A 24,563-nucleotide genomic window follows, 5' to 3' on the forward strand; every position below is an offset into this window, starting at 1 on the left:
CACTGGGACTGTAAATGTGAGATCGTAGGAAAAATATTGAAGAAACGTTTTCTTTAGGTTTTGTAAGATTACAACAAAACCTTTCATTAAACTTCTTAACAGACCCATTCATCTGAATGCAGCAGTCTCCTTGATAAGTTTTTTAAACGGACTACCCAGGTTGAGGTGCCATCCGGAAGTGACCTCTGATCAGACCAAATCCAACGCACACGGTGTGTTTCCAGACCAAAATTACAGGGTCTGGGATTTGGTTCCAGCGCACAATATAATGATCAGAGGTCACTTCGGTCTGGGGATGGTATGATCAGAGGTCACTTCGGTCTGGTGATGGTATGATCAGAGGTCACTTCGGTCTGGGGATGGTATGATCAGAGGTCACTTCGGTATGGGGATGGTATGATCACAGGTCACTTCAGGATGGGAATGGTCTGATCAGAGGCGGATTCAAGCGCGCATTAGTCTGATCAGAGACCATTTCGCGCGGAATTTTTTTTTGATTTTTTGTTTTTTTAAGAGAGATGTCGATTCTGTCAAGAGGCAACAAAAAGCAGCATTCTGATCGCAGACAGATCTAGAGTCTGATGTCTTTGATCAGAACCAATGGGGTCCAACTGATTGAACATGTCAGTCTCCTTACACGCTCTAAAATTTGAAGAACTTCAACAGAAATTTTGGTACAATACACTCAAACCTCTTAAGAACATCCCCATATGAAAACCAAAGGTTATCTTATAAGACCTCAGAAGCTTTTCATTTATTTTAATGTCTTTTAAGGTTCATGCAAGAAACTTTTGATCCTACGAGATGCAAAATCCAACCACTTATATTGTAAGAACCTAGCAAGATCTGACAGATAACCATCCGCTTTTGACTGGGACTGTAAATGTGAGATCGTAGGAAAAATATTGAAGAAACGTTTTCTTTAGGTTTTGTAAGATTACAACAAAACCTTTCATTAAACTTCTTAACAGACCCATTCACCTGAATATTCAATATTAAAACAATTTTAATTGACCATATCAACAGCAGTAACTATACCTATAAACTGAAGATCACCTTCAAATAAAAGGTAACCGCAGAAAAGATTATTCTGAAGGAAAATTTTCCAATCGGCAGAGATTTTACAGAATTCAAATACTTTCCTAATAGACTATTGAAAGAAAACCGAACGTTACATTGTTTTGATTTACAAATATCAAGATGTTTGATTTTTTAATTTCAATCATAAAACGTTAGGAAATAGTTAAGAGTCGGGAACCATCATGCGACTTTCAGTGCTTTTCTTTATCCTCAGTTAATTACACCTGTGATACCTTTTGCTTTGGAGGTATGCAATTGAGCCACGAATGTGTAGTAGTTTTTTGAAGTTGGATTCGAGGATCGAATCCACCGTTTTTCTTAAAAGTCGGATTACCGCTTTTAATTCTATTCTGTATTAATTCTACTAATGCAGCTCTATTGTAATGACGTGGAATTTTATCTCGAATCCAGGTAGAGTTATTCTGAAGGTAAAACTGAGAAGATCAAGAACAACTGAATATCACAAAATACGCTGGATATATAAAATACGTACAACTGAAGGGCCGTTTTGTATGGCTAAGCAGAGAACAGCTGCAAGTTTTTGAACTTATTATTCATAGCCTCTAAACATTTTATGAGAGGTTACAGAGATCTTTATGTGAAAGTAAATATCAGCTCACGATGTAAATTTAGATTTGAAGAATAATCAAAACAGTCTAAAAATTACATTATTCTGTCCATGCAATTCAGCGCTGTACAGCACACACGTTTTGAGATATATGATTATGTAATCAGTTTTTGTTTGATTAGTTCACCGATGGTTTCTCTGGTCAACAATTTTTTGTTGAATTTCGAAGGGTTTTTTTTCTAAACCCATGATTTCGTTTTCCTGTGAGAAACCAAAATATTAACTGCGTGCTGGTCATTTTTTGAAAGAAAACCAATTTTATTTATTCTAAATCAACGTCTTATTGAAGCCTTCTCCGAGTTAGAAACATAACAGAATATTCACTTTAATATTTTATCCTAACAACAGAACAATAAAATCATTAAAGATTTTGTTAGTAATTTCCTGTTAAAATTGCGCTCTAAAATTTGAAGAACTTAAACAAGAATTTTAGTACAATACACTCAAATCTCTTAAGAACATCCCCATATGAAAACCAAAGGTTTTTTTATAAGACCTCAGAAGCTTTTCACTTATTTTAATGTCTTTTAAGATTCATGCAAGAAACTTTTGATCATACGAGTTGCAAAATCCAACCACTTATCTTGTAGGAACCTAGCAAGATCTTATAGATAACCGTCCGCTTTTCACTGGGACTGTAAATGTGAGCTTACCTTTTGCTTTGGAGGTATGCAACTGAGCCACGAATGTGTAGTAGTTTTTTGAAGTTGGATTCGAGGATCGAATCCACCGTATTTCTTAATAGTCGGATTACCGCTTTTAATTCTATTCTGTATTAATTCTACTAATGCAGCTCTATTGTAATGACGTGGAATTTTATCTCGAATCCAGGTAGAGTTATTCTGAAGGTAAAACTGAGAAGATCAAGAACAACTGAATATCACAAATTAGGTTAAGCGAACGAATATTAACAAAATGGGAAAGTATGAACAAGCTTTCCCAATTTGTTAAAATTCATTCGCTAAAATTTACTGATGTGTTAAAAAACAACAAGCTAAAATTTACTGATGTGATATATGGTGAGAGATGACTTTTAACTAGGACAAGGACAAGTTTAAATAATTAAGTACAAATTAACAGAATATGGTACAACCGTACCACATATCCGCGTCTTTGACAATTTTTAAACTGTAGAAGTGTAAAATTTATATTATTAATAACATTTGTACTGGTTATTATAAATAGTATTTTTAAAACAAACTTGAAAAATAACAATCCAACAAATTAAGAGCACAGGAAGCGAGAAGACTTTGCAAGGTAAATGAAATGTAACGTAAATCTGTTATGTTTACTTTAGACGTTAACCTCGAAACATTAATTATTGAACACTTGAGGGGCGAATCCGCTAAATTTAAATGAAATAAGTGCACGGTACTAAGTATCCAAATTAAATTTAAACAAATGTAAGCCAATTCAATTTACAATTTAGTGCCAACATAAAACATATATATTGAGCAATTGTGGCACAAATCCATTGTTGAATAAATTAAACAGATTACAGTTAACAACTGACAATATATAGGCTGTCAAGACGTGAAACAAATGTAAATTTAAGATTGAATAATTGCATAAATTTATTCAGTTTTGAATAAAGGGTTTTTCGCAGTTTTCAAATTTGGTTTTCGGCGTCAGAGACGCTCATATTAATTTCTCTTGCATAAATCTCGTAGTCATGTTCCTCCGGAGACCAAGTACCAATTGGTGAAGTGTTGGGGGACTAACTACTGGCATTTCAAATGATGTATCGGCTACAGGTGGTTGAAGCGCTTCTTCTTGGATTACCGTCTCGATTACTGGATTGGTGGATTTGTGCCGTTTTGGCACAGAAACGGAATCGTTATCGCTGACAGAACATAAAGAGCTCTCGGAACCAAAATAATCCGGAGCCTTTTTGTTTCGTTTCGACTTGGACGTTGTAGGGGAGGCGGCTGAGGAGGTGACTGATGATGCAGCAACTGACGAGGCATTGGAGGTGTTGAGCGTCACAAACGATTGACGTGAGCGATTTCTCGCCGCTTGAGGCTTCTTGGGCTTTCGGGAGGACATGGATTTGGAAATGTTGCTATTGGCCGAGGATATGCCAGAAGCAACGTCGGACTGTGTTGGGTGGTGTCGAATCTTGATTTCTCCCCGATACTTTTTCTTGAGATCTTTAGTGTGTTGGGAAATCTTTTCCTCTGTTGTTTTATTATAAGGGAGAGGACGTCGCTGAGCATATTGCCAAAGTTCTGTAGTGCGTTCTGCTTGGGTCCCGAACTTAGCAATGTTGCTATTTCGGACTTTGACCTCAGGGACGCCAGGTTCCTTGATGACAGTGGTTGTTGGTGAAGTCCTCACGACAGTACTACCTGGAAGCAACGTCTCCCAGAGCCCTTGTAGGTCCTTCTTCGATCGTTTAGAGACCTTTCGGGCTAACTTTAGCTCCAAAGATCGCTCTGTTCGCTGTATGGGGTTATTCAGTTTGGGGTGCATAATAAATGTTGAGATTGATTATAGTTGTCCCCATTGTACCTCCGGCCTGCATTAACTTGGGTTTTTGTCATAACCTCTTCAATAAGGATGTCATTTCGGTCACCAGTCACCCAGCCCTCATCGTCCAGATAGTCCTCCACTGGAACTGTTTCAGCGTCTAAATAGTGATGAAGAATATTTTCATATGACAAATTCGACGACTTTGGTTTTGTGCTAATATTACTTAGTGGTGTATTTGGCTTTCTTGCAAAATGTGCTTTGAAAGGTGTTACGTTTTTTGTCTTTTGTTTACATATGCGTAATTGATATACTGTTGACTTTATTGCTTCTTTAATTGTGAATTTGTTATTTCTATTGTTTAATTTCATGCAGCTTAGGCGCCTTTTAATTGTTTGCATCAAACGCTCCACTAATCCAATAGCTCTATGGGCGTTAGCAGGAACAGTGATAGTGTTAAAATTATGTTGTTTACAGAAATTCTTTACTGTATATCCGATTAAACAACGTGCTTGATCTAATCTAATGTTTCGGGGAACACCATGTATTTGAATATTTTCATCTAGAAATTTGATTACATTGGGTCCATTAGCTTTATCAAAAAGTTCTATTGTAGGGTATTTAGAAAAACGGACAATACTTGCGAGGAAATGTACATCTTGATCTTTTTCACTTGTAATGGGACCTCCGAAGTCAATCTGTGTTTCTTCGTTAGGTTCAAAACAATTTTATAAAGGTTGCCATTTCGACGCTTAGACGACGGGTTTTAGATTCTTAACAATATCAGTGGAAGCCTTGCACTGTGTAGCTTTGTTGAGAATCTCCCAATGCATGTAAGCCCAGAATGCATACTGTCAAGGACAATCATACCCTAGCTACCGGGGTGAGTGAGGTGGAGAGACTCGAGTACTGCGTCTTGTATGGAGTGAGGAATTGTCACACCGACGCAGACACAACCGGACCTGACATGCAAATCCCTCCAATATGAGTAGAAGTAGGGATTCACTTCCTTGCACCTTTGGGCGTCGTTCTGTAAAATGCAAAAATGCAGCCTCTCACATCCTTCAACACTGCATCCTTGCTGGTTAGTAGTGCTAGGAAGCCTTTGGTGAATAATTGTGTTAAATTATTCTCAAAGACTTCTTCCTTTGAGAGTTCAAGATTGGGAGAGTTTTGTCCGTCATTAGAGGAGCGGATTGAATTGACTGCCGAATCCGGCGTTGATTGGAAAGTGACTCTGCTGTGTGTTGGAGGAAATTGAGGAGTGGACTTTGGGCTGCTCATGATTGAATTAGAGTTTGAGTGGATTTGTGCTCTGTTTGGTATTAGATTAGAATTTGAGTGGATTTCTGCTGCGTTTGCAGTATTGCCGAGAAGCAACTGAGTTTTATGAGGATTTAAGGCAGAAAGCAAATTCGAATTTGTCGAGTGAGGATTTGAGGCACGTGTGGAATGTGTGTGCTTGACGCTGCTAAAGTGCTGTCATTGGCAGTTTTGTGGTGCGGTATTTACATAAATTGCTGCAATCGCGTCACGAATGCGGGTAATTGTTGCTACTGCAAATTCTTCATCGTATTTGTTTGTAACTCTTGCTTGTTGATTTGGTTGGCGGGAAATAGAATCTACCAGCCCCATTTTTGCGCCTGGTATATGTTCAATGTTAAAATCAAAGGGTACGAGTCAATCCACCTAAGGGGTTAAACGACTATTGTAGGGTTCATTAGACCGATGTTCTTTCATAATTGAAAGTAGTGCTTGATGGTCTGTGGTGATTGTGAATGATTCTCCGAATAAACAATATATAAAATTTTCTACGGACCTCACAACCCCTAATAATTCTAATTCGTTGATACTGTAACGCTCCTCATTTGAGTTCAGGAAACGAGACGCGATTGCAAACGTATGCCAACCTGTCGGTGAACGCTGCTCTAATGCTGCTCCTAATCTAGCTCTAGATGCATCGCATTTGACCCGGGTTTCCAAGTGTTGATTGTAATGTGTGTTTTCTGTTGCGTTTGCGACTTTATTTTTAATTGGTTGGAAATGAGTTTCAATTTTGTCAATCCAAACAAATTTTGTGTTTTTTCAAGCAATGGTTGAAGTGGATGACATAATTGAGACAGATTAGAGTGAATATACTAAGATAATGAACAAAACCTAAAATTGATCGCAATTGTTTTAAATTTTAGGTGCTGTTAAATTTAAAATTGCCGCTGTTTTAGTTTCAAGTGGTGCAGTTCCAGACCGCGTGAATCTATGGCCTAACCATTCAATTTCAGTTTTAGCGAAGTGGCATTTAGCTAAATTTATTCTCAAATTACCGTCGTCTAATTTTTTTTTTGAAATTTATAAACTAACTTCTGAATGATCATCTTTAGAGCCGCGGCTAACGGTTATAATATCGTCCAGAAAACAGTGGGTATTATCTAGTCAGACTAGTGTACAGTCCATTACTTTTTGGAATGCTGCTGGCATGTCAGTTAATCCATAAAATCCTGTAATGAAGCGGTATTTACCAGTGCCCTCGCCACTAATGATATTAAAGTTGCAATGCCTAGCCGTTTCCGGGTCTAAATTAAGTTGACTGTATGCGTACTTCAAATCCAGAGATGAAAAGTATGCTGTTTCGTGTGATGCGTTTTTATTTAGATTTTGTTGAATTGTTTCAATTAAGTTGTCTATATTCGGCATCTGATATTTATTTTTATGAATAGATTTATTTGAAATTTTTGATTCTAGGGCCAATTTAACTGTTTTATCTCTTTTTACTGTGATAACTAGAGGTGATATGAAATTTTTATCAGAACAATTATTTGATTTTATGATGTGTTTTTCAGCAAGTAGTTTTTTAAGTTTTTCATTAACTAGAGGTTGCAGATTAATTGGGACCCTACGGCCTTTTTGGTGTGTAGATGTGAATTCCTAATGAAACATAGATTTAACTGAATTTTTTAATGATTTACCAATTCTTGAGATTAGACTTGGAAAATTAAATGCTATCTGTTTCTTGATTGAATGTTGATTTTGATCAACATTTGAGACTTGTTTTGTTTGAGTGAGTGAAAGACCAAGTTGTGCAAAGAGATCTCGTCCAAATATAGGCCTATGGCCGTCTTCTACAACTATCACATTAACACCCGTAGCGACCCAATCGTTACATTTGACTGAAATCTTGATTGCTCCGATAGTTTTGATTAAATCATTTGAGAAGGTCTTGAGTTCGTGCATCTCTGGTGATCGTACCCAAAAGCTCTCTTTACAATCCGACACTACTACATTCGCAAGAATTTTGTTGATTATAGTGCATGCGCTTCCCGAATCCACTAAAGCTTTTGTACTGGTATTCCCGATGCAAATATTTAGATTCACTGGCTCTACCTCTCTAGCGTTGTTGTCAGTGGAGATTGTTGCAACACAATTGTCATCAAAGTCATCATAATCAGATTCATAGTTCGCATCGTAGATACTGTGTTTTTGAAGCAATCCATCAATATCAGCTCTCCAACTGTTGCTGAAGTACCCACCGTTGCTGTATCAGAAATGAAATCGTCAACGTTGTCAACTCTGGGTTTTGGCTTATGTGGTTGTTTAGGCTTTCTACATACTTTTGCAAAGTAATTTGCAATTCCTCAGTTTTTGCAATTCTTCCCACGAGCAGGGCAGTTTTGTCAATGAGTAGCCAACCACCCATAGCCACAGTTGGGAAAAACTGTAGGTTTGACAAAACTGCTCATTGAGGGTCGCGATCTGTTCCATGAACTTTTTATGTTGTTGCTGGATGTAGTCGTGATTTCATTTGTGGTCTGGTGAATGGCGGTTCCAGACATCTTAAACTGATTCTGTATGCCCATATCAAAATTCATTGCCACTTCTCCAGCCTTTTTACCCGATCTCGTTTCTTTTAACAATTCTCTTTGGATCTCACCGTCTTGCATATTCGCTATGAAGACGTCCCGAATGATAGATTCTTCGTGACCGCCTAGATCGCAGTTCAAAGACAGTTCCCGGAGACAACCGTAGAACTTCTCGACTGGTTCTTTTTTCAGTTGTTTCCTGGTTGAGAATGTATAACGGTCAAAAGTTACTTTTCGCTGCTTTGTAAATACTTGATCTAAACTCTCCCAAATATCCATTGTAGATATCCAATCAATTTGAGAATTTGGTTCTTGGGAACCAAATATTCGATGTCCTTCCATCCCGAAACTGAGATAAGTCAGTGACACAGCTTTGTTATCGCCAAATTTCCAGGGTCTATCGCCGCACAATTATCCTGCAAATTCAATTTTCACCTATTGAGCCATGGACTCTTGAGTTGTTCATTCCGAGTTTTGCGATCTCTTTCACTCTGAGTCCTGCTGCTTTCTACATTTTCTTCGTAGATTGGTTCGGGAGGAAAGGTGATTTTGGTCGGTGGATCTTCACGAAGAGTATCGATTGAAATACCCTCTTTAGCGAGGATGGCCAGCTTCAACATTATCTGCCAACGTTCCCAACTCAATGGTGGTTCTAAAATTGGTCCTTCCCAAAAGGGTTCGATTCCAAGAAGGGCACGTTCTTTGACCGCTGACTGCACCATGTGATACCTTTTGCTTTGGAGGTATGCAACTGAGCCACGAATGTGTAGTAGTTTTTTGAAGTTGGATTCGAGGATCGAATCCACCGTATTTCTTAATAGTCGGATTACCGCTTTTAATTCTATTCTGTAATATTTCTACAAATGCAGCTGTATTGTGATGACGTGGAATTCTATCTCGAATCCAGGTAGAGTTTTTTCTGAATGTAAAACTGAAAAAATTAAGAACAACTGAACTCCACAAATTAAGTTAAGCGAATGAAAATTAACAAAATGGGAAAGCATGAACAAGACTGAAATCCTGACTTTATAGTCGCCGGTAAAATTTACTGATGTGAAATATGATGAGAGATGACTTTAACTAGGACAAGGACAAGCTTAAATAATTATGTACAAATTAACAGAATATGGTACAACCGTACCACAACACCGTATCAATCCCAGCCTTTGTTCCCGTTGGTAAGCATGAATCATATAGGAGTAAAAACGGCTGACTGAAGATTTGATATCTTCCGTAGTTTTTGTTGACGTCTAAAATCAATTGCTCTGAAAACTTGCTGCTGATTTATAGGTTACGCGGTTTTTTTTGAAGTGACTGACACCTTTGGCATCTATCGAGAACCGTATAGTGGATTGACATTTGAAGTCGGAATTTTTAAATCCATAAGATTATATAGGAGAAGGCATATTCTTAAGAAATCTTGTAAAATGTTATACTAAAGATTTCTTTTAAGTATGGAACATTCTCCAAATTGAAGACAACTCAGAGGTGATTTCAAACAGTAGTCAAAAAGCTAAAACATACAACACTTAAAATGTCAGAGCAACGAAGAGAAAAATATCTCATATAGTCTTTTGAGATTTATAAGATATTGTGAATAGGGTTCTTTGAAAGATCAGGTGCTTTTTCTGAAGCCGTGATTATCCAACTAGGCTGACAGTTTTTTTTTCAAAGACCAAAACTATCTTGGAATGCTAAATTGAGCCATAGTACTTAGTTTAGATCTAGTTTCACAATTGGTTAGTTGACCGATTATTTTTTCCTTTGTCAGAACTTGACTATGTTATACGGCAATATTAAAATCATTAAAAAGATGTCTAATCAGATCCTACTTGATATAAATTTTGCCCTACGTGAATTTTTTTTTGTGCAAGATCTGATCAGATCTTTATCAGATCTTATAAGATAACAATTCAGCAAACTTGAAATATTATCTCAAAAGATCTGATAAGTATCTGATGAGATCTCACACGATAGACAAATTTCGATAAGAAAAAAAGTATCATTACAGATTTGATGACCTTTTCTGGTCAACAATTTCTTGTTAAATTTTGAAAGCTTTTTTTCTAAACCCCTGATTTAGGTTTCCTGTGAGAAACCAACATTATAACTGCGCGCTGGTCAATTTTTGAAAGAAAACCGATTTTATTTATTCTAAATCAACATCTTATTGAAGCCTTCTCCGAGTTAGAAACATAACAGAATATTCACTTTAATATTTTATCCTAACAACAGAACAATAAAATCATTAAAGATGTTGTTAGTAATTTCCTGTTAAAATTACGCTCTAAAATTTGAAGAACTTAAACAAGAATTTTAGTACAATACACTCAAATCTCTTAAGAACATCCCCATATGAACGCCAAAGGTTATTTTATAAGACCTCAGATGTTTTTCTTTTATTTTAATGTTTTTTAAGATTCATGCAAGAAACTTTTGATCATACGAGATGCAAAATCCAACAACTTATCTTGTAGGAACCCAGCAAGATCTTATAGATAACCATCCGCTTTTGACTGGGACTTTAAATGTGAGATCGTAAGAAAAATATTGAAGAAACGTGTTTTTTAGGTTTTGTAAGATTATAACAAAACTTTTCATTAAACTTCTTAACAGACCCATTCATCTGAATATTCAACATTAAAACAATTTTAATTGACCATATCAACAGCAGTAACTATACCTATAAACTGAAGATCACGTTCAAATAAAAGGTAACCGCAGAAAAGATTATTCTGAAGGAAAATTTTCCAATCGGCAGAGATTTTACAGAATTCAAATACTTTCCTAATAGACTATTGAAAGAAAACCGAACGTTAAATTGTTTTGATTTACAAATATCAAGATGTCTAATTTTTTAATTTCAATCATAAAACGTTAGGAAATAGTTAAGAGTCGGAAATCATCCATCGAATTCCAGTGCGTTTATTTATCCGCAGTTATTTACACCAAATCAATCCCAATTTTTGTTCCCGTTGGTAAGCAAGAAAGATATAGGAGTAAAAACGGCTGACAGAAGATTTGATATCTTCCGTTGTTTTTGTTGGCGTCTAAAATCAATTGCTCTAATTTCTTGCTGCTGAATTATAGGTTACGCGACCCTGTTTGAGGTGTCTGAGACCTTTGGCATCTATCGAGAACCGTATAGTTGATTGACCTTTAAAGTCGGAATTTTGAAAATCACAAGATTTTATAGGAGAAGGCATATTCTTGACAAATCTTATAAAATTTTATACTAAAAATTTCTTTTAAGTATAGCATGCTCCTCAAAATGAAGACAACTCATAGCTGCTTTCAAGCAGTAGCCAAAAAGCTAAAACATTCAACGTTTAAAATGCCAGAGCAACAAACAGAAAAAATATCTTATATAGTCTTTTCATACTTATAAGATATTGTGAATAAGGTTATTTGAAAGATCAGTTGCTTTTTCTGAGGCCGTGGTTATCAAACTAGGCTGACAGTTTTTTTTCAAAGACAGAAACTATCTTGGAATGCTAAATTGAGCCATAGTACCTAGTTTAGACAGACCTATTTTCTTAATTGTTTAGTTGACCGATTATTATTTGCTGTTGTAGGAACTTGACTATGTTATACGGCAATACTGAAATTGTTAAAACATGTCTTGTCAGATCTTACACGATAAAAATTCTGCCCTACGTGAACTTTTATCGTGCAATATATGATCAGATACTTATCAGATCTTTTAAGATAACAATTCAGCGAAATTGAATTATTATCTCATAAGATCTCATAAGATCTGATAAGATCTAGAGAAAGAATTTTGATCAGCATCTTATCAGATCTTACATGATAAAAACTCGAGATTCACTGGAGAAGCTACAATCAGGCAAACTGATTCGAGCTCAAAACTTTCCATTGACTGTTTGGGCCCAGCATTGTCTTTTCATAAATTGAGGTTGGTCCAAACATGGGTATTTTGCATTTGCTTTACTCTCAATTAGAATAAAATACTTTACGAGTTTGAAAACAATATTTTACGACATTTAAAATACGTACAACTGAAGGGCCGTTTTGTATGGCTAAGCAGAGAACAGCTGCAAGTTTTTGAACTTATTATTCATAGCCTCTAAACATTTTATGAGAGGTTACAGAGATCTTTATGTGAAAGTAAATATCAGCTCACAATGTAAATTTAGATTTGAAGAATAATCAAAATAGTCTAAAAATTACATTATTCTGTCCATGCAATTCAGCGCTGTACAGCACACACGTTTTGAGATATATGATTATGTAATCAGTTTTTGTTTGATTAGTTCACCGATGGTTTCTCTGGTCAACAATTTTTTGTTGAATTTCGAAGGGTTTTTTTCTAAACCCATGATTTCGTTTTCCTGTGAGAAACCAACATATTAACTGCGTGCTGGTCATTTTTTTAAAGAAAACCAATTTTATTTATTCTAAATCAACGTCTTATTGAAGCCTTCTCCGAGTTAGAAACATAACAGAATATTCACTTTAATATTTTATCCTAACAACAGAACAATAAAATCATTAAAGATTTTGTTAGTAATTTCCTGTTAAAATTGCGCTCTAAAATTTGAAGAACTTAAACAAGAATTTTAGTACAATACACTCAAATCTCTTAAGAACATCCCCATATGAAAACCAAAGGTTTTTTTATAAGACCTCAGAAGCTTTTCACTTATTTTAATGTCTTTTAAGATTCATGCAAGAAACTTTTGATCATACGAGTTGCAAAATCCAACCACTTATCTTGTAGGAACCTAGCAAGATCTTATAGATAACCGTCCGCTTTTCACTGGGACTGTAAATGTGAGATCGTAGGAAAAATATTGAAGAAACCTTCTTTTTAGGTTTTGTAAGACCTTATCAACAGCAGTAACTATGCGTATAAACTGAAGATCAAGTTCAAATAAAAAGTAACAGCAGAAATGACTAATCTGAAGGAAAATTTTCCAATCGGCAGAGAATTTACAGAATTCAAAAACTTTCCTAATAGACTATTGAAAGAAAACCGAACGTTACATTATTTTGATTTACAAATATCAAGATGTCTAATTTTTTAATTTCAATAATAAAACGTTAGGAAATAGTTAAAAGTCGGAAATCATCCATCGATTTCCAGTGCGTTTGTTTATCCTCAGTTAATTACACCAAACCAATCCCAATCTTTGTTCCCGTTGGTAAGCATGAAAGACATAGGAGTAAAAACGGCTGACAGAAGATTTGATATCTTCCGTTGTTTTTGTTGACGTCTAAAATCAATTGCTCTAATTTCTTGCTGCTGAATTATAGGTTACGCGACCCTGTTTGAGGTGTCTGAGACCTTTGGCATCTATCGAGAACCGTATAGTCGATTGACCTTTAAAGTCGGAATTTTGAAAATCACAAGATTTTATAGGAGAAGGCATATTCTTGACAAATCTTATAAAATTTTATACTAAAAATTTCTTTTAAGTATAGCATGCTCCTCAAAATGAAGACAACTCATAGCTGCTTTCAAGCAGTAGCCAAAAAGCTAAAACAACAACACTTAAAATGCCAGAGAAAAAAAGAGAAAAATTATCCTAAATAGTCTTTTGATACTTATAAGATATTGTGAATAAGGTTATTTGAAAGATCAGGTGCTTTTTCTGAGGCCGTGGTTATCAAACTAGGCTGACAGTTTTTTTCAAAGACCAAAACTATCTTGGAATGCTAAATTGAGCCATAGTACCTAGTTTAGACAGACCTATTTTCTTAATTGGTTAGTTGACCGATTATTATTGGCTTTCGTAGGAACTTGACTATGTTATACGGCAATATTGAAATTATTGAAACATGTCTGTAGATCTTGCACGATCAAAATTCTGTCCTACGTGATCTTTTATCGTGCAAGATCTGATCAGATACTTATCAGATTTTTTAAGGTAACAATTCAGCAAAATTGAATTATTATCTCATAAGATCTGATAAGTATCTGATCAGATCATACACGATTAAAATTCACGTAGGAAAGCGATTATATCATATAAGACCAGATAAGATATTACACGAGAAAGAATTTTGATCAGCATCTTATCAGATCTTACACGATAAGAACTCGAGAATCACTGGGGAAGCTAAAATCAGGCAAACTGATTCGAGCTTAAAACTTTCCATTGACTGTTTGAGCCCAGCATTGTCTTTTCATAAGTTGAGGTTGGTCTAAACATGGGTATTTTACATTTGCTTTACTCTCAATTAGAATAAAATACTTTACGAGTTTGAAAACAATATTTTTACGATATTTAAGATACGTACAACTGGAGGGCCGTTTTGTATGGCTAAGCAGAGAACAGCTGCAAATTTTTGAACTGATTATTCATAGCCTTCGAACAATTTATCAGAGGTTAATGATATCTGTATGTAAACTTAAATATCAGCTATCAATTCAGATTTGAAGAATAATCTTTTATTCAAATGGTCTATAAATTAATTTATTTTGTCCATGCAATTCAGCGTTTAACATCACACACGTTTTCAGAGATATGATTATGTAATCAGTTATTTTCTTTATAGTTCAGCAATGGTCTGTCTGGTCTCAATCACTGCATGAATTTAGTTTTTGATGAATTAAATAAACGTTGGCAGCAACAACTAAACATGAAATTTTATACAAAAGTAGATAACAGTTAATATATGAACGAGCATGCATTGAATATTATTAATGTGCCATGGTAAAAATTTGGGGTCTTTCCCATCATAGCCCCCCCCCCCATGAAATTATAGCCCCCCATTATGGTATATTTACCATGATTGGGGGAGGGGGGCTATAGGTTATCTGACCACGAATCTAGGGGGGGGGGCTATAATGGGAAAGACCCACAATAGATCTTACGATCTATTGAGGTCTATTGTGGGTCCGTAAGATCTATTGGGGGGCTATACTGGAAGACTAGAGGGGTCTTTGAGTTTGGCCTTGACTCAATTATTTTAGAAACATTTTCTACTGACGCGTGACTTTTGCTCCGCCGTTATCAAAGTTCAATTTTTGGTTTAACCTATCGCGGGTGCAGGATTTTGGTTTTGTCGACCCATAGTCAAGAATATCCATCGGGGCCGTCTTAAAACTGATCATACTCATTTTAATCTGATTATACTAAAAAAGGGGCTGGTTGGGCCACAATATGCTCAGTAATTTTTTTAGGTTTATAGGTTGAAAGCTCAAAAATGCCAAAAATAAAACACAAAGATATTTCTGGGGCAATGCTTGTAGGAGTCAGGCCAATTAGGTCATAATATACCATCGCAATATTTTGAATTTTTTCGTTAGCTGGAGCAAAAATTGGGTCAGTTATAGCCCTCCGACCCCGCTCTTCCACATTTTTGGCATAAATGACTACCAAATGAGGAACAGATAGAAAATCCCAAAATTTCAAGTACATCAAAAAAAAATGTGTATGAACAAAAAGATCGCCTCTTACGAAAATAACTAAAGTGGAGTAAAAAAGCCGCATTAGATTGATGAGATGAGCCATTATTGAGAAAGCAAGTCAAGACGAACAACAAATTCAAACAATAATAACAACAAACATTATTTACATTATTTACGTCCAAAACTTTTTGTCCATTTTCTTAAAACAACTTAAGAAAACAACTAAAAAACAAAAACCAACAAAAGAGCGTCAGATAAAACTGAAACTAAACAAAACAACTTGTATTTCACCAGAAAAGCTACGAGACGGCTCCATAATAAGGCTCGATAACAGTTAGACAAAGAACAAAAAAAAACAGCAAAATCAAAAAGTTGAGTATAATTTTAAGAACAATTAACTCATAATTAAAATAATGAAAACCATTAGTTAGCAAGTGAAAACATCCACCATGTTTATGATTAAATATGCCTCTACAGGAGAGCATTAACACCTGTCATTATTCATTTTTTAATGCCGTTACAAAAAAAAACAACAAATGGAGACAACAAATAAAAACTCAATTGAAAGTTGCGAGAAAACGCTTTATAAGACGTAAAGCCATATTTTGCCCCCCCCCCCCCCCAAAGCATGCTCAATTGAGCCTTCCTCGAACACCAATAATGTGGTATGCGACCTCTCATTAATAAAAATTCGTAACAAGTAGACAAAAAAAGAGAAAAAAAGGCAAAATTAAGTATTATTTTTGTACTTTTCGAACAAAAATTGTTTTCAAAGTCACGAAAGCCATTAGTTACAAAAAAAACAAATAATTTTGTTCATTCGTCCGGAGGAAACGTTTGAGACTTATAATTTTTCAGAATGTCTCACGTCTACAACAAGAACGTCAAATAACGACAAAAACCAAAATTTAGTTTATCTTTTTGCAAAAAACTCGTGTCAAGCGAAATAAATTTGTTAGGAAATCTTTAAAACATTAGATTAAGTACAATTGCACCTCCCTCGACAAAACTGATGTCATATGTGACCTGTAGTTAACGAGACTAGGTATCAAATAGACAAAAAAGATCAAAAAAGCGAAGCAAAGTCTTGAAAGCCATCAGCTAACTACTCAAATCAACAAATAAGGTCGATTATTTCTCCAGAAATGGCAAATGATACTTGTCTTTATCCAGGAAAATTCATACAACTAAAATGACCAGGTAAAAGCGACAGTGTTTAAAATTCAATTGAAATCTTGTAGAAAGTGTGATAATGAAAGAGCCATCAGCGATGTACTCGAATCAGAAAATAGGGTAGTTTGGTCCTCCATAAAAAGCCAAAGAGAGCTGTCCTTATCCAGGAAATTTCATAACAAATAGACAAAAAAGAACAAAAAAACAGCAAAGATAAAAATAATGGCTTATAATTTTTTAAACAATTAATTTCAAGGTAAGGAAAAACATTAGATGGCAATTAAAAACATCCAACATATTTATGATAACTAACGTCTCTATAGAAGGGCATTAGCAACTGTTTTTGATCAATTTTAATATGCGGTGACAAAAAGAACAACAAACAGAGACAACAAAATATCGATTAAAACTTGCGAGAAAACGCTGTCGAAGCCGTGAAGCCATATTTGGCCCCTCAAAATATGTTCAGTTGAGCCTAACTCGATAGCCGAAAATGTGGTATAGGCCTGTCGTTAACGAGAATTGGTAACAAGTAGACCAAAAACAAGAAAAGAGCAAAATTGGTTAAAACTATTTTTCGAAAACAATTACTTTCAAGGTCATGAAAGCCATTAGCTACAAAATGAAACATTCAAATATAATCGTCTAAGTGTCCAAATGAAACGCTTGCAATCTGTCATTATGCAGAATTTGTCTGACGTCTACTAATAGAACAAAAAATGTAGACAAAAATCAAAAACTAGCTTACTTTTTGTGCAAAAAACTCGTGTCAAAGCCAGTAAACTCATTTAAAAAATTCTTTAAGGATTAGATTTTGTACACTTGCACCTTCTTTTGATAACAATAATGCCAAATGTGACCTGTAATTAATGAAACTAGTTACCAAATAGGTACAAAAAGTAGAAAAAGAAGTTAAACAACGTTAAAAAGAGTTTTCTTTTATTTTTAAAAACAATTGTTTTCAGCGTCATGACAGCCATCAGCTATCTACTCAAAAAAGAATAAAGGCCCAATTGTTTCCTACAATGCCTATGAGACCTGTCATTACTCATGTAATGGCATTCGACTAAAAAGACAAAGTAAAAAAGACCATTAAAGACAATGGTAATAAAATTCAATTAAATCTTTCGAGAAAAGGTTGTCGAAGTCGTGAAAACCATAATCTATGCCTTTCAGGACATTTAGAAGTTCCATTTTGCCTTATTTTGAAAACCAATGTATTATGTGAACTGTCAAAAATGAGATAATATGACAAAAAGAGAAAAAAACGTGGAAATAGGCCAATAACTAAAAAAAAAGTGAAATCTAGTAGTATCAAAGCCAGAAAACATTAACTTAACGCGTAAAACCGCAAAAAACGAACAAATTTAATTGAATAGAAGGAAGAGGAAGAAGAAGCAATCTTTTTTTGATGATACTTAGCTAGAAGTGTCCAAATTAAGAGAAAAATAGTGGCAAAGTTTAATAAGCCATTGTTTGGCTTATTAAACTTTGCCACTTTTTGCTTTTTCAAGTCAACATCACCGTAATCTTTCGAGTAATCTAAATACATACATTAGTTTGGAACTGTTTAAGAAACCATTTGGACCTATCAATAGTGAGATCTGATGTGAATTAATCTGTTCATTAATAAACATAAAGCACTGGAATTTTTTTTTAAAAAAGACCGACTGATTTTAATCGGAATTTTTTTTCGATTGTAACAGTCCAAGGTTGGACCAAAACTAGCCCTGTAATGTTGTTTGTCCACTTAAAGCACTCATTTGTTCCGAATCCTTTAGATCTAGATAATTTGTTAGTTATAAGAAAAAATACACGCTGAGTTTTTGATAATATTAGAGTAAAGTTGGCAAAAAACGGCAAAATTTTGATTCTAGACTACTCTCAATGGAAATGGGAGTTTTACTAGCTCCCTATGTAGTTTACAAAGATTGTGTTTGTTATTGGGGTGTGTACTTCCAGCAAATTTAATCAAAGTGGACTAAAGAAGCTTATTTCGGGCATTTTTTGATGAAAAAGGCTGAACTTTGAAATATGTAGCCAAAAAATTTCAGCCAGAAAAATTAAATCAGAATAATCAACAATAATTTTTGTCTCTAAAAATAAAATCAACAGTACTATGGCTGAAAATTTTTTACAGTTTTTAGCAAAGTTGACGCAATTTTAGGCCAAATTCCGGAAAATTTGAATAAAACAACGGAAATCCGTCCGTTATTCACAAAACTTCAAACATCGATAACTCCCTGTAAATTACGTAATTCAAAAAATCTTTTTTATTCCATATTCTACGCTGGAGGGGCTTTGAAATGATAAACTCACAACTCTGTACGATAAATATATCGGTCGGTCAAAATTGTCTTTTGAGTACATAGTTCCTCCCCCCTCAAGAGGGGTCGGAACAAAAAAGAGGTAACCTCGTTATTGGCAATCAGACCCTCGGTTAATCTCACTAATATGTGGAGCAAAATGCCGACGATTGTCCAGCGGATTTGTTCTTTTACTGGTTTGATTAAATTTGAACAGTCTCGGACTGGGGTCTTTCCCATTATAGCCCCCCCCCCCCCCCCCCCCCAGGAAATTACAGCCCCCCTATGGTACAATTACCATGAGGGGGCTCTAGGTTATCGGACAACTAAGATGGGGGGCTGTAATGGGAAAGACCCTCGGATTCTCTGGGGAACTGAGCGAGTCCTGACAAAAGCTTGGGGCAGTTCGATTTCAATAGACACCATCATTCAAGAACATCAACCAGCTCAAAGACATATCCTACGGGGTCTATGAAAAATCGACCTTTATCCTTGGACCCTTCTGACTCATCATTCGGAAGGGTCCCCCCCCCCCCAGCTTAGTGAGCATAAATCTTTTATGACCCCAGACGCACGTGCTATTTTCTTACATAATAACGTAACTTGCTATATAACACTATATAATTTGTAACTGGGGGTCATAAAAACACTGGGGGGGGGGGGGGGGGGGGCGAAACAGAATAGATCCCATCAGTCTATGATAGTGTTCGATTGGGATGCACGCAATGTTGGGACGTTTGGTGTTAGGGGATCTAATCAGGGTACTGTGAAAATGGACCAGTACTGGATTCGAACCACAGTCGCTTTTTGCAGGCCTCGTGTGTTAATCGTAACACCAATTAGTCTTAAGCTTTCAAACTTGCACATTATACACTCCCACCCCACCTCCCCAACTCGTAATGCACACCCCCTAATACCCTAATACGTTGTGCAGTATGAAACCCCCCCCCCCCCCCCCCCCCCCAGTACGTCATGCACCGGCATGCCGCCATTTAGAAAGCACAAGCTAATACTTAGTAAATCATGATGTAAAATTATGGCACGTGTATTTTTTTTTTGGGGGGGGGGGGGGCTGGTCCGAAAGATCTAATTCGGTGTCCCCCAGTGTTTTTAGTCGTCCCCAGTTGCAACATTAATTTATCATAACACATTACTAAGTTGAAAATTAGACGTGCGTCTGGAGGCCGAAACAGAACAGATTCAGTACTCATTGCACGTGCACCAGGGGGGGGGGGGGGGGGAGCTCTGCAGAATTTCTAATCGGGGCATAATCAAAATAGATCAGAACGAAAGCTTTGATATTCTTAGCTTTCAAAGATTTGATTTGTTTGGCAATCAATGGAAAACATCGTGGAGCCAAATTTGAGCAGATATGTGCTAATTTTTAGCACGTGTCACACAAAAATTGTTCAGAAGTCACTTTTTACAGTTCATGCAGATTTTTACAAAGGTCATGTTAAGTGAAATAATTTCGAATAAATTTTTTCAGTTCCTAGCGTGAATTTACCTCAAAAACGTGATTGAAGCAAGATCAATTAATCATATCACTTTTTGATCAGCTGTTTTTGAGTTAATTACGAAAATTGTGACCTAGAACAAAAACTTTATACAGAAAAAAATGCCGAACAAAGTTTTGCAAATTTTTATTTGCATAATTGTTGTTTACATTTCTATGACGAATACTTTCGAGCAAGAAGGTAAAAGTGTTTTTCCATAAGAAAATGAAGGTGTTTACCATAATAGACCCTACGGAATTATAGGCCCAATCATGGGGGCGAACCGAAAATGGCCCGCCCGTAATTCTGCAATGGTTTTTAACTAAGCATATAACAAACAACAAAGTAAGCACCCCCCCCCCCCCAAGTTTTACAAACTAAAAACACAATTTGGGACCCAATATTACATCAAATTGGAATTAGATTTCGGCAACTTTAACAACACTTGTATAGACTAGAACACTACTATTGATCTTGCCTTCCTACAAAGCTGAGATAATGAGTAAGTCGCCAAATACCCCCATTTCAACTTTTGGATCTTTTCCTTGTGCCCCCAGTACGCTATAAACCCTCCAGTACCGAGCAAGCTGGAGGGGGGGGGGGGGGGGGGGGGCAAACGGAGAAAATCTCAACTTTTTATTAGGGAGATCGGCTCTGATTGGGTGCAGTTCAAGTCAGGATTGCCCTGGAGGAATGCCTTGTGTATCCCATCACTGTGTACCGGGACGACCACCTTCCTTCGTACCCGGTGGAGGCCCCTAAACACAAACAACACTCCTGTATTTATTCAGTTGATGAGGAATGGAAAGAAAAATGGAATATCTCAAATACTGTAACATGTCTTTCAAAAATGAACTATGTTGTTATATAAGTCTGCATTCTGTTTAGCTTTTCTCGTACTCTTTTGCTTAATATATGTATGTTTTAAAAAAAATTCGTTCCAAACAATTACAGACTTATTTCAGCTAGAAGGCGGATTTCAGCTACAACGGAAATGTTAATTTTTTCAACATTAGAGAGAATTCACTCGTTTGATTATGGGGTCATTCCAATTATAGCCAAACAAAGTGCTGCAAATTTTTGCTTAACTGTTTGCATTTCTGTTACGAATGCTTTTGAGCATAAAGGTTGAAATATAGAATCTATTCTGTTTTGCTCCTCTCCAGCTTAGTGGGATTATATGTTTCGTGGTCCCCAGGCGCACGTGCTTCATTTTTACATAATAACTTGCTATATAACAACATATGATTTGTAACGGGTTCATGCATATAAACTGGGGTGAGGGGGCGAAACAGAATAGATCTAAAATGTCTTTCCATAAGAAAATGCTGGTGTAATTTTAAAAGGTCTGATATTTGTAAATTCGTACAGGATCAACCCATTGAGAACTCTACATTTTACGTGTATACGTTGATAGAAAATTAAATTTTGGAGATAACATAAATTATCTATTTTCAAATTTGAGTCGTCACATTTTTATTGTTATAAGACTACGAGTTATCGTGCTAAAAAATATTCTCTTAAAAAACTACAAACTCTTAAACAAGAACTACAAAACTACAAAAAAACTACAAAACTCTTTAAGCAACTCATAAAGGAACTCTTCAAGGCAAATTGAAACGGAAAAAAGGTTCAGAAATAAAAAAAAATAACTATTTAAACAGTCGAGGCATTCGGCTGTACATTTTTGTCCTGGACAAGGGACTACTGCAAAGCTGTGTAAACAAATGCAATGTACGAAAAATGAATAAAAATGGTGTAACTGAAGAACGGCGCCGTGCCATCGGAGGAACTAGCGCGGGTAGTATTTGGTTAGAGGTCATGTCTTTACCAGGGTTACAAGACCTCAAAGTCTCTCGAGAGCCCACTCATAGTGCTCTTAGTGTTATAGTTATACTGCAATGACAATTTTATCAGATGAGTAGCTTGAGAAGTAAATCTTCTTCTTTTTTCTTTTTCTCTGGCCGAGTTTAGTGGTCATATAACGCATCCCCCATAACTACTTTAGATATCCCTAACGTACTGGTAATAGGCGCAAACGAAAAAGATTCGAATATTCAACCTTTGATAACCGATTTGTTGTAACAAATATAACTTTTAAGTAGCCATTAAGCATTAAAAATGTAGTAACACTGATCAATAAATTTTTGTCAATGTCAAAACTACAAGAATCTAGAAACGTACCTGCGAGAAAACGAAAAAGTTTTTATGCTTTTGAAAAAGACCTGAAACAATGTCACAAACTGGGTAAATGTCACAAAGTCGTGTAAAATATTTCGGCCAACATTTTTTTTAAGTAGTTTGTTTTTTAATAGAAGAAAAAACCTTTTTTAAGTTATTTCAATGAGACAAAAAAAAAGTTTTTTGTCATTTTGAAAAAAATTATTTTGACTGCCAGATTTTTTGGAAATATCCACGTTAGAAATCAACGTGTTCAAATTTGTTTGGAATTGTATCGGGAATTGAGAATTGGTTTCCTAAATAATAACACGAAAAAAACCCAAAGCAACACGCTCCTGGAGATTTTTAAATCCAAATTTTAGAAGTTTACTCAACGGTTTGTTCAACTCATACAACTTAAATAACTAAGCCAGCATATGTGTTGGAGTAGCTCACAATTTAATAGTTATGTTGCTGCTTTTAGTTTTGTTGATGTTGATTTTCATGAAGGTCTATCAAAGCGGAAAAAAATGTCTCATCTCAGAAGTTTATATTGAAAAAAAAATTGGACAAGTATGTTTATTCATAATTACATCATTTTCATTCAAAACAGTTGAGTTTATGAACATTCAATGTTTGTAAAATGTGTTCAAAATCTATAACTAGGTTTCTTTCAAAACATCTGTATTAAATGCAAGAGGTCGTTAACCAACAAAATCAACAACGGCCGCTTAAAAAATGAATATCAAAGGTTTTTAGTTCTGATTTTTGCTACTCATATAACAGAAAGGTTTGAAAGTTATAACGTAATCCATCGGGTTCTGTGTTAGGTTCTTTCATGTTCACAAAAAGTCAAGCACTGTTTTCTAGACACACAAAACATTTGCTTACAAAAATTTTTGCATTATTTTTTATGTTTCCTAAGTTTAAGAAAATTGGTGAGATCGATTGTGAAGCAGTCATATACTGTGGTGGTAAAAACAACATAAATTAAGTAAACTTCATTATTTTCCAGATGAAAGCTAAGTCAATAACTTCAAGTGCTTCTAAAAATAACTTTCCCGAAAGAGCTGCAAATAACAAATAACTTGCACTTTAGATCTTATAATTTTTGAAATGTTCGATGTTTTACAATATTACAGCAGCTCAGCTTTTAAAATTGTTTTTATTTACAGAGTAATTATTTTTTTTAGGTTTTCAGAATGTTAGAAAAATTATACCAAAAAGAAGCGAAAAAATATGCTTACAAAATGGAACAAAGAGTTGATACAGGGCACTGACTTCAACGACTTCTCCTTCTAAAGGATTCCAGACAATTTCTCCTTCCTGCTTTGATAAACAATTCCTGCAACTGTACACCAACCATTTTGCACTATTATTTCATACTCAAATTTTTAAGCTACCATGAACAAATTTTAGTATAACCCCTATCTTAAAATTGTACTATTTTTACATGCTAAAAATTTTAAGCTACCATGAACAAAAAATTTGACAGTTACTAAGGACACTTTGGTCTGGCTCATTATAACCCCTATCTTAATATTTCACATTTTTTACATACTAAAATTCTAAGCTACCATGAGCAAATTTTTTGAAAGTTACTAAGGACACTTTGGTCTGTCTCATTATAACCTCTATCTTAATATTGCACTATTTTTACATACTATAAGTTTTAAGATACCGTAAACAAATTTTTTGAAAGTTAATAAGGACACTTTGGTCTGGCTCATTATAACCCCTATCTTAATATTGCACTATTTTTACATACGAAAAACTTTAAGCTACCATGAACAAATTTTTGGAAAGTTACTAAGGACACTCTGGTCTGGCTCATTATAACCCCTATCTTAATAATGTAATATTGTTTAATTGATGGAAGTTTACTCAGAAACCCTGATAAAGCAAACCTAGACTGACGGTTTTTTGTTTATTCTTGCAAGAATCCTAGATTTTTGCATCATAATCATACCGGACTCTTATCAGATTCTTGCAAGATATTGCAGGCTAACACTTACTGAC

Source organism: Convolutriloba macropyga, chromosome 9 (genome assembly GCF_964194025.1).
Source record: "Convolutriloba macropyga chromosome 9, txConMacr16.3, whole genome shotgun sequence".
NCBI lineage: Eukaryota > Metazoa > Xenacoelomorpha > Acoela > Convolutidae > Convolutriloba > Convolutriloba macropyga.